This window comes from Numida meleagris, chromosome 5 (genome assembly GCF_002078875.1).
Source record: "Numida meleagris isolate 19003 breed g44 Domestic line chromosome 5, NumMel1.0, whole genome shotgun sequence".
NCBI lineage: Eukaryota > Metazoa > Chordata > Aves > Galliformes > Numididae > Numida > Numida meleagris.
The window spans coordinates 37,000,593-37,012,563 of record NC_034413.1 but is presented as its reverse complement, the minus strand read 5'-3'; the positions used below and the strand labels follow the sequence as shown (position 1 = coordinate 37,012,563).

General features: G+C 45.0%; 1 long non-coding RNA gene across 1 annotated transcript; it reads right to left on the bottom strand.

The window, feature by feature from the left end:
* Positions 520 to 11,389, bottom strand: LOC110400324. Its single transcript, XR_002439748.1, has 3 exons — positions 10,346 to 11,389; positions 8,119 to 8,198; positions 520 to 701 (listed from the first exon to the last, which is right to left on the bottom strand). It is a non-coding gene; the product is annotated as an uncharacterized LOC110400324 (long non-coding RNA).

Genomic DNA, 11,971 nt, shown 5'->3' with positions numbered 1-11,971 from the left:
GGGTGGATGGGTGGATGGATGGGTGGATGGGTGGGTGGATGGATGGGTGGATGGGTGGGTGGATGGATGGGTGGATGGGTGGGTGGATGGAAGGGTGGATGACAACCAAATGTTGGCTCTGCTCCATAACCGCTGAACTAGCCATAGTTAGGATGGAGGGGTTAAACAGGGGAAATACAAGATGCATTCATGACAGACAGAACAGAGAAGAGGGTGAATAAAGGGAAAGGAAGGTGGTCTGGGACAGAGAGAAGAGTGTGGGTTTGGTAGAGGAAGAAGCTGACAAAGGTGGTATAAATGGGTAGGAAAGATGAGGGGTACAGAGCACAGAGTTAGAAATGATGCAGGCTAGTGGACATAAATAGAAAAAGGAGAATACATCTCTTGAAAGGAGTAAGAGAACAGTGAGGTCTTAGTGGTGATACTTTCAGCATGAGAAACAGACTTTTACAGAAGGAAAAGTGGAGTAATGGTGGTGAGAATACTTCCCTGGGAAAAACAGAGAGGGAGCAGTGGCGGGAAAACCCCAGCTGCAGTGAAACTGAACAGCTGTCCTGGGCAGAGTGGGAATGAGAAGAAAAAAGAGAAAAACATGCGGAGCTGGAAAAGCAGTGTTTCCTCCTGGGGAGGTTCATACCTAATTCTCAGTTTGCTTCAGTGCCACTTTATAACCACAAATCACAGCAGCTGTGTGCAGCCTCCTGTAACCAAGAAAAGCCCATCCAGTGAGCATCCTTTTTCTCCTCGCTCATTAATAAGCCATTACCAAAATACAAGATTAATTCCTGCACACCCCGGTGGAAGCAGTCTAATCTCTACATCATTTGCACATCATCATCAGGTACAAGTCCTTCTCCCCAACAAAGAAATATCCAAAACCAAGCATGGGAAGAAATGGGCTTTGGGAACTCTCCATCCAGCTCCATGCAGTACCAGGATGCTGAGCATGAATAGTCCTGGGCCAGCAGCATGTGACGGTTGCAGCAGCACATAATGACTTCAGTCCCATTTGACACAACCCTCCCCGTCCCAGATGTCCCAGCTGCAGAGAGGCTGTGGCCAATGCAGCAGCAGTCACGGCTCTGCAAAATGTGAAGCCAAAGAGCAAGCCCTCAGCCTCCAGCACAGCAGGAGCCATCGTGTGCTTCCCTTCAGCGGCTGCTGAAGTGAAAAGAAGGCCTGCGTGAATGTATAGCGAATGAATGCCTTTTATATAGCAAAATTATATGTTTTTGCAGCAGCAATTCAATATAGAAAATGACAAATTTATCACAAATTGGCCTACCTTTGTAGTGTAGAAGGTTAGATTTTAAAACACAGGGAACAGAGCAATAGCATAGTGAAAGGAAGAGCCTGTACTCATATATTAAACTTACCATACACATACTTATATTTACAGATGTACTTCCTACATTTTCTGAAGGGATTTGGGGGTGGGGAGCATCTAAAAGAGCATCTAAATGAACTCTGCTTCCAAATGTTCCTGCCTGCTGACAGTGAAACGGGGAGCATACACTCTAGCTCTGATATCCCATAAAGTAACCCAGGGGTCCATAATAATTCGCATGAAAATGATTTTTGCCTTACTGTGCTTTATGTGCATAACCAATGCAAGGCACACGAAAATAACCCATTGTCAGCACGCTTCTGGACACAAGATATGTAAGCCCAGGAAGAGGAGTAATATTAGGCACTGGGAAACGGGAAGGAAAGGCAAATCCCAACAAGTCCGGCTCCTCTGGGATAGCACAGGGGTAGGTGGTGCTCTTCTCACCAAGGCTGAGATGGATTACCTACGTGCACAAGAGACCTTTGGGCAGGCAGCCAGCTAGCTTGGGGCTATCAACATCAGCTCGAGAAGGGAAGAGCAAAGCCTCTTCTCTCTGAGGGAGCTCATACCCTCTGAACACACTGGTTCCCCTGGGGCCGCCGTAGTAGAAATGCTGAGTCATGGCTTGAAGCAGTGACTGAGTACCTGGTGGGAAGGCAGGGCCAACCCACGGGAGCTCAGATGCATGCAATGCACCTGAGTGACCGGAAGGGGTGGACCCAGGATCCACCCCCTTCCTAGACCTCATTTCAGGGTTGGCAGTGGAGGCAAGGGGATCCTGCTGGAGATCCCTGGGTACCTGAGGCCTTCCAAAGGTAAGCAAATTTTCTTCCTTCATTTCTGTATCCACAGCTGCTGCATTTAGGTTTGGCCTCATTCGCTGTAGCCTAGGTCTTTGTCACCCCACCATTACTGCTGTGTTTCCATCACATTTTGCATTATACTTGGCAAGCCAGGCAGATACTTATTTATGATGGATTATCTTAAAAATATATATATATATATATATATTTTTAAGATATATTGGATGGTCCCTGGGACCCCTAATACACCAGAAGAGGAACTCCTGGGAGAAACCCTGCGATTCCTAGTTTCCCCATGCCTAAGTGCTGCACAGATTACTGAAGAATGGGGACATGTAAGGGACAATGGTTCCCTTATTAAATCCCCTTTAAAAATGGCTGACTTATTGAATAAATTAGGACAAAACTTTTTGACAGCTGAGGAAAGGATAGTAGCAGCATCTGCTGTAGTATGGCCACTACTACTAACTAGTAACACATATCATTCCTCAGAGGAAGAACTGAAAGATGAAAATGAGCTTTTAAAGGCCTGTATTAGACAGCTGGAAAGTAAAATTACATCTTTGATAAGGCAAACTGCCTCACCTTCAAATGAAATTTCCCCTCTGAAATTAAGACCCATATCATTAGAAGTGGGAAAAAAAACTTACGTCAGCAGGATCCTTGGATCCTAGTTGAACTTAAGAACAGAAAGAAAGCCATGAAGACTAAAACCCAACTAGAGGATCTGGGAACCTCAGATCCTCTAGAAATAAGACCGGCAATAACTCAAAAGACAAAGAAAATCCAGGATAGACCAGCAGCATTGGCACCTGAAGAGTGGCCACCTACACATACCACATTACATGTAACGGCGTGCCCATACACAGCTGCCAAACTCATGGATCTGTTACAGCTATTTAAACAAAGACCCCAAGAGAGCACACCAGCCTGGCTTTTGAGATTATGGGAAATGGGGGCTGAAAGTGTGGTAATTAATGGGCCCAAGATTTCCAAACTTGCATCCATTACCATGCATCCGGCTCTCAAATAGAGACTGTACGCGACAGTAATACATAATGAGGAAAACCATCCTTTAATTCAGTGGATAATGGCAGCATGTAGAATCGCATAGCTGAATAAAAGTGATGTTCCGATAAATACTGGTCTATGGACCTCAATGGAAGAACTCCAAAATTACATCAGATAACTAGAGATGAAGGAGGCCATTTATGATGACGCATCTGAGAGTCCTCACCTGATTAAGTTTTTGGCAGGAATGAGGAACCTCATACTACAGCAAGCTCCACTCCACCAGTATGGCACACTGGTTTCCATAGTGGTTGACATAAATTAGTTACAGTGATCCAACCAAATTCCAGGGAGATAAGATGATGATTGGTGGGTTCTGGGGAACAGACCATCCCTGTAACCCAGACATGGTTGAAGTAGAGCCAATAACCCAAACGTCTGAGGTCACAGTTAAGACCACCTTCCCAGTTCAGGGGTGGGTGAAAGATCTGACCCACCTTCCTAAGACAGAGGTGGCCCAAGCACAGACAGTGGCACGATGGGTCACCTATCAGCCACAGGAGTAGTCTGTCTTCATCACCACTGAAAGAAGAACTCCAGAAGATCCTAGGCCCAGTGACATACCACAGTGATGCACCAGAAGAGACAATGGTTGCTCCACTGGAGAAGAGTCCTGTTCAGGAAGGGAAATATTCCATTCCTGAAAATGCCTGGTATACGGATGGGTCCAGCAAGGGTAACCCAAGCAATTGGAGAACAGTGGCATGTCATCCCTCCACTGAAACAATCTGGTTTGAAGAGGGTGATGGTCAGAGTAGCCAATGGACAGGACTGTAAGCCGTGTGGATGGTTATAACCAAGGAACCCAGTGATGGTACCCTGAATATCTGCACAGATAGTGGGGCTATGTATGGGGGGCTCTTTCCTTGGATTGCACAGTGGGCCACCCAGGAATGGACTATCCACACCTGACCAATCTGGAGCATCCTGTTCAACACAGGATTGTACATATCTACCATGTTTCTGGCCACCAGCCTCTACAGTCACCAGGAAACGATGAAGCCTGCACGCTGGCTCAAGTTCAATGGATTGAGGATTCGCCACCTGAGAATATCGCCAGCATGCATGGACAAAGGACAATGTGGGCAGCTGATAAAGCATGGGAGCTGCCCATACAACTGTCTGATATCACCCAGGTGTGCTGAGACTGTGATGCTTGCTCCAGGAAGAGACCAAGACTGTTGCCCGAAACAACAGCCCATCTTGCTAGAGGGCACAATCCTCTCCAGCTATGGCAAGTCAATTAAATTGGGCCCCTCCGTTGGTCTGAGGGGGCAAGATATGCCCTGACCTGCACTGACACAGCAAGTGGGCTAATGCAGGCCTATCCGGTACCAAGAACAAACCAGGTATATACCAACAAGGCACTCACCACGCTGATGGCTGCCTACAGGACACCTCAAGTCATCGGGAGTGACCAAGGGACTCATTTCACTGGTGCAATGGCTGGGCAGAGGAAAACAACATTGAGAGGCAATTCCACCTGCCATACAATCCAACGGGGGCAGGCCTTATTGATTGCTATAATGGTATTCTTAAGGCTAGCCTGAAGACAGACTCTAAATCCCTGCAGGGGTGGACAAAGAGACTCTGTGAAACCCTGTGGGACCTGAATGAAAGGCCTAGAGACAGCAGACCCAGTGCCCTGAAGATGCCAGGGACAACATGGGCCTCCCTGGTTAGGATCCAAATTATGGGCACCAATAGTCGGGTAAAACCCCGAACTGGCAGTGAAAATAATCTTCTGCTCCCTGCCCCTGAAAACCTAGAACCAGGTACCCATAAAATAAAATGGCCTTTGAAGGTGCAAGTTGGACCAAAGTGGTGTGGCCTATTTGCACCTTGGGGGACATTATTGGAGGCTGGGGGATCGGTAGTCCCCCCCCAGTAATAGGTACATGACCTGCAGACATCATGGTCAATGCTCCAGTTTTCATCACTAAGGGGACCTTAATCATGTCCCTAAGGCAAATCAGGGCCCCCTGCTTTGGTACCTGATATACTTATGCAGCCTCAGATATTGGGCCAAAGGTTATGGTACAGACAGCTGGGACATGCCCCAGTGCAAGCTGAAGCATTGACCCAGGACAGGAACACAGCCTGTATCTGGCTGTGGAGGGCAGACCTACCCCTTCTCTAGTGGAAATGCTGAGTCATGGCTTGAAGCAGTGATGGAGCACCTGGTGGGAAGGCAGGGCCAACCCAGGGGAGCTCAGGTGCATGCAATGCACCTGAGTGACCAGAAGGGGTGGACCCAAGATCCACCCCTTCCTAGACCTCATTTCAGGGTTGGCAGTGGAGGCAAGGGGATCCTGCTGGAGATCCCTGGGTACCTGAGGCCTTCCAAAGGTAATTCCCACTAATTAGTTGTCTGTGTCCCTGGGGACTTGTCAGACAATATTTTCTTGGCTGCCCCTAGAAGAAGGCAGAGCATGGGTAGAGCAGCACCAAGAGAAGCTAGCCAGCAGCTTCAGGCATTAACTCTCACATAAGCCTTCTGATCCAGAAGAACTGAGGCTGGAAGGGACCTCTGGATGTCACCTGGTCCAACCCTACTGCAGCGGGAGGGAGAGAGAGTGCTGGAGCTATTAGACTTGTTGCAATGGGACATAGTACGATTTCTATAATAATTTTTTTGCCATGATTAACAATGTTCATTTAGATTGTGAGGCATCTGGTACTGGGAACAATGCAGTCAAGGTAATTTTGTCCATTACAGCGCACAAACACTCATGAAGTAAGTGTTTCATGATGTTGTTCTGCTTATAGTGGCACACCAGAAAAGCCTGAAAAAAACTGGCTGAGCCATGCTCCCATCCCATTAGCCATAGAGATTGGCCAGTCACTCAGATGAATTATCCATTCCAGTATTCCAGTGGTACCTAGGCTGTATTTGGAAAAACAGCCAAACCATAAAATTTGGAAGGTAAAACTCTAAGGAAGCAGCCAAAAAGTAGGGTTTGCCAGGCTTTATTTGTTGCTCTGAGTGATGCGTGATGATAGTGCTGAGAGCAGACAGGAGGTTAAAGGCCATGGCTTGGAGCAGGCTGCAGAAGTGGAGCATCCTACCACAGGCCATGCAATGGTGCCAGGCACTGGGATGGCTTGGGCCTGCCTTTGGTGATATGGCTCCTGCCTTGGAGGTTTTCAGATGTGGCTGTGAAGGTTAGTTGTTGAACTGATAAAAAAAAGTCCATCAAACACTGAAACATCATTTCAGATTAAATGTAGGAACAGATGCTATTTGTTCACTTATTACTGAGCCATCTTGATGAGTGCAACATCTGCCCTGCACTAGCAGCTTTCGGCATTTCTTAAGGTCTGGCTGTGTTCCTACAAATTAGCTGTAAAAATAGCTGTATTTGCTATTGCTTTTTGTACTTTAAAAAATGAAATCTTTGTTAAGATGTTTCTTTTGAGGGGGTGGCAAACAGCTTTCCAGGAAAACTGATCTTTGATGTTTTGAAACAGTCATGCTGTGTTAATCAGTGTCTTCATCGTGGTCACCCATGTAGATGGACGTGTGCACTTCCAGGGGAAGGGGGAAGAAGGGGATATACGAAGTATAGGGAACTTGTTCTCTTTCAAATAATCCACTCCCCTACGTGCTGAAACACTCATTTTGTAGTCCATTAAGCTCAATTTAATGCAGATAGAACATGCCTGGAATTGAGAGGATGGTAAAGGTTTTAGGCTTTAATTTTACTCAAATGAAAAATTCTGCATGCTCCTGGCTAGTGTCAGTACTTTGGTAGCAAAGACAACAGGGCCCGTAGGAAGCATGAGGCCAAGGTTAAAGCACTTCTAAGCCAAGATGCTATGGTACCCAAAGAAGCAATTTTCCATTGTATTGCATATCTTCTGGCTCTTCATCGGCATGAATAGAAACTGTGAGCAAAAGGGGTGCGCAGGGACCCATTGGAGCTGCAGATGGCTTTAAATTTCCTCTAACTTTCCCTGGCTTCAAGGTTATTCTCTTGGCTTGCTGCAGTCCTCTGCACTTGGATTAATTGCATTTCTAAACAAACAGTAGCATTACCCACCCTGCTTCTCCAGCATTAAAAGAAAACAAATGGCGATGCGCCTGGTAAATAAAGCATGTTGTGACAGGAAGTCCCATAGGATGTTTAGCCCTTGTGGTTTTAGTGAAAGCTGCTGAATCTCACTGTCTTTGTCAGCAGCATGAAAAATGGAAGGAAGCCTGGGAGGTGAACTTGGCAAGATATCAAGGGAGAGACACCCCTTTACAACCCCTGCTCAGTTAGAATTCCCCTGATGGTTCACGGTTCCCCAAATTTAACGGGCAGAGCAGAGGTATAGGACAAGCTGTAATTCCCATGAGGTGGAGATATCACAAAGGCCTTGAGACAATGAGGTGTCCCTTCTTGCTCCCTTTTGGGTTCTCCTGAGATGATCCAGGCTCACTGTTCCTCCAACTGGATGTTTAGGACCAATGCATCATTCACAGTCCCACCATTAGTGGCAACCTGAGCTCCATCAGGCCTGAGAATGTAGATTACAAACAAAGACCACTGTTTCCTAGTCCAAAATCACCCACTGTTCATACGTTGCCACTGAATATGATATCTTGTAGTGGAACTAAAGGATTTTTCTTCTGTAATTCTATTTTAAGGGCAGAAACAAGAAGTCACTAAACGAGATCTTAAGTGCAGAAATTTAGGTGGATGTATCTGAACTTCCAACCGGTGAAGTCAACACAAGTCCTTGGAGAGAGTTAACCCAACAAGAAATGTTTCACTGGCCAGGTTTGTGAGAAATACATGCTCACCACAGATTTGTTCTGCCATTTCATCAGATACATTTCATATATTACCCAACAAGTGACATTTTACATAGTCTTTGAGGGAATGGAAACACCTATAAGAACATAATACATAGCAAACATTTTGTTACCTTCATGTGTAGGGGCAGCCAGTGGGTGATCATTCTCAAGCCTTGTCCTAGGGAAAGCATGAAGTGCCAGAGCCTTTCTGCTGCAAGTAAAGAGAAATTGAGTTGGTTAGAAAACACAAAAATAAAGCAGCATGAAAACAGCTGACTCATATTCCCTTCAAACAAGCACATCGTTACAATAGAGCACAAGAAATTGGCTAATGTCATTATATTAAATTAGCATTTGGCCTCAAATTACTAAAGAGAAGCAGCAGGTGTAACAGTGACATAACTGCCAAGGCAATTGTATTATGAGTTTTATTATTTTTTTATTAACAAATTTTTCACTCTTCCCCTGCTGTGGAAACTCCATGTGATTAAGGGTGAATGTGTGCTTACCTGCAAAATGAGATCTTTATTACATGTTCTGAAACAGATCATTTGCAGCAACAATTAATTGGCATTAATAAACTTTGGGAATAGCTGATGGCAGGGAGCTGTGTTTCATATCGCTGCTATCAAGGGCTAACTTTGGGAAGGAAAATGAAATGTTAACTAAAGAGCCATTTCCAAGAGAAGTAGTCCCACTGTACATCATCAAACTAATAAAAGAAGTCATGTAACAAGGAAATCCCTCCTTCTCCAGGTATCTGGCTGCAAATCATATTTACGCCATTTCCCTATGTACATACTGCTCAGTTTCAGAGTACAGCTGCAGATTTCAATCAGTTTTGTTCATGAATTTATGCAGGCTCCTTACTGCTTGCCTACTGCTTCTCATCTCGGTCCTTTTCATTAATGAATCACAGAAGTATTAATTTACAATTAAGAGCCAGATAGCACTTTTTTTCTTTCATAGATCACTTAATCAAAGGTGGGCTTGTGGTGTTAAGTTACAAGTGGAAATACAGAAACTGAGACCAGCCACATTTTCAGGTAGGTCTTTAAGTAAGTAAGTACTCAGCATGAGACACTTTAAAAATAATTCTAAGGAAAAAGAAACGACAGAAAGAAGCATCAGTTTACAGAAGAGGCCCAGTCTTCAGTTACTGTCATGAATAATCTTTTACAAGTTGTTTTTTTTCCTGGAAACTCAAACTGGCTGTATTGACTGAAGAGGAAAAGAATGCTTCTGAATGCTTCACTTCAAGTGACCTCAGATCACTAACCATCTTGGGAACAAACTAAAAGCAAGGTCTAGAGATGGCAGCTGCTGCTTGGTCACTGGTTGAAATGGAAGAGCCCCTGCACCTCCCTTCTCCTATGGGAAGGGTAACCATGGACAGAAGCAGAGGGAACATGAGTGTCTTTCAGTCATGGGTACGACCACCACCTCTTTTCCCCTGGTTTGTAGATTAAACTTTCAGGGAAAACAGCTTTATTTTATGGGTTCATATATAAAAAAAACTGTTATTATCACTGAAACACTAATGACTCTAAGAGCTTAGCCCTTCTGAAAAGTCATGTTTTCAAGACTGATGTCCTGAACCAAGACGCATAAAAGCAAAGGCGCTCCTGCAGTTTGATAAAAGTTAAAGGCTCCAGCACAGCCAGGCCAGGACTGCAGGTGATCTGGTCTCCTGTCCCCAGTGCCAGCATCAGCTGCACCATCTCAGCCTGGGATGGGAAAAGATGCACAACAGTGGAACAGAGCCCATTCCACCACAACAGGCTGCCTTTTCTTAAAGCAAGCACTTCAACAGGCCCTCCCAAAGTACAAATCAAGGCACGTGTGCTATCTTTCTAAATGAAATGTTGCTACAATAACAGATCTCAAGTGTCCCCTGAAGGCACACTGTTCGATATTTATAATCACTTAATAAACACAAGAAATGGCACAGTACAGCCCTGCATAATCTATGTGCAACGATCCTTGGTGACAAAGTGTAAGTGACCAAATCCCTTTCCAGGTCTAATGATATTTTGCTCCAGTAAGCCAGTGATATATCTTGTATGGCAAAAAATAAAGCAGTCATGCATAAAATTAATACAGTAAGCTCTGAAGTCATAAAGCCTTCAGTCTGTGATATATGAGATGGGAAAACTACTAACCCATAATTCAAGTTCTCCCACTGTCTTATTCCCCATAGGTCCTCAGGTCACCTAGGCATTGCATGATCAAACTGGGCCATTTCAGCTGCATATGGATGATTAACAGACCAGTTGGGAAGCCTATCAGGGTCAGGGGCAAAAGAAGTTCTGCAAAAACAGAGAGCTTCTCTTCATAGAAGTCAAATGTTGATCTTACTTTAGAGCAAATCTCCCTTGTCCATCATACTCCTCTCCTCTAGAAGAGCCCATGATGTTCTGCAGGGGGAGGACCACAGCTGGATCTGTGCACCACTGCAGACTCACTCAGCACTCGTTGGAGTCCTCCAGGACCTCTTGCAGCATCCAAGTTTTCTGCACCAGTATGTACAGTAGTCAGGAAAAATAAAGATATGGTCATAGCATCAAATACTGCTATTGTCTTTTGTCAGATCACTTCTGTGATCACCTGCATGTTACACCTTTCCATAGCTGACAGTAGTGATCAGAAATCCAACCCACGGGTAATTTTTCAAGATCTTTCTATGAGAAGATGCAGACACCACTTGTTCCGACTGGGGATTGCACACAGGAGCATACTCCAGACTCCATTGATCTGCAATCCATCCCTTGTTTCAACCACAAAAATAATTATCCTTCGCATGCGAGATGATCAAAGTGTTTAAAAAAAAAAAAAAAAATCAAACTGCAGCTCCTCAATTGGGAATGCTGCCCAGCTATCGAATCAATAGGTTGTTAGATACTTGAAGTATGGGGGTATGTGAAAGCCATCAAATGATTTCTCTGTTAATAATTACCATTAGAATAGGAATAGAAAGATACAGATCAGAAATTGTAAAATGTGAATGGTTTCTCATTAAGTGAAATTAGAGCACAAGAAATTATTTTTTTCCTTTCTGCCTTGATTCTGTAACATTTTGCACTTGCATACCCAGAGCTACTTGTGCACCCAACTTTGCCTACCAGGATTTCTGCTGAATATCCTCAAGCCGGTGAGCCCCCAGAAGAGAAGAGCTTACCTGGGATCTGGAGGGTACTTGGTTAACATCAGGGCCATGGGGACACAGAAGATCTGCACACTGCAGAACTGAGCACTAGAGATGGTAGTAGACCAACCTGCAGCAGCTCATTTGAAAGAAAGGTTGAGGGAACTGGGCTTGTTTAGCTTGGAGAAGAGAAGGCTCCGGGGAGACCTCATTGTGGCCTTCCAATACTTGAAGGGATCATATAAACAGGAAGGGGAATGATTGTTTACAAGGGGGGATAGCAATAGGACAAGGGGGAATGGTTTTAAACTAAAACAGGGCAGATTTAGGTTAGATGTTAGGAGGAAGTTTTTCACACAGAGGGTGGTGACACACTGGAACAGGTTGCCCAAGGAGGTTATGGATGCCTCATCCCTGGAGGCATTCAAGGCCAGGCTGGACATGGCTCTGGGCAGCCTGGTCTAGTGGTTGGCAACCCTGCACACAGCAGGGGGGTTGAAACTAGATGATTTTTATGATCCTTTTCAACCCAGACCATTCTATGATTCTATGATTTAATATCTTTATTGATTACCTGGATGAGCACATTGAGTGCACCCTCATTAAGTTTGCAGATGATAGCAAGTTAGGGAGAAGTTTCAATCTGCCTGAGGGTAGGAAGGCCCTACATAAGGATCTGGATGGGCTGAAGTTCAACAACATCAAGTGCCAGGTCCTGAGCTTTGGCCACAAAAAAAAAAACAGGCAATGCTACAGGCTCAGGGCAAAGTGGCTGAGGGAGCTGCGGTTTTTCAGTCTGGAGAAGAGAAGGCTCGGGAAAGACTATATCATTCTTTACA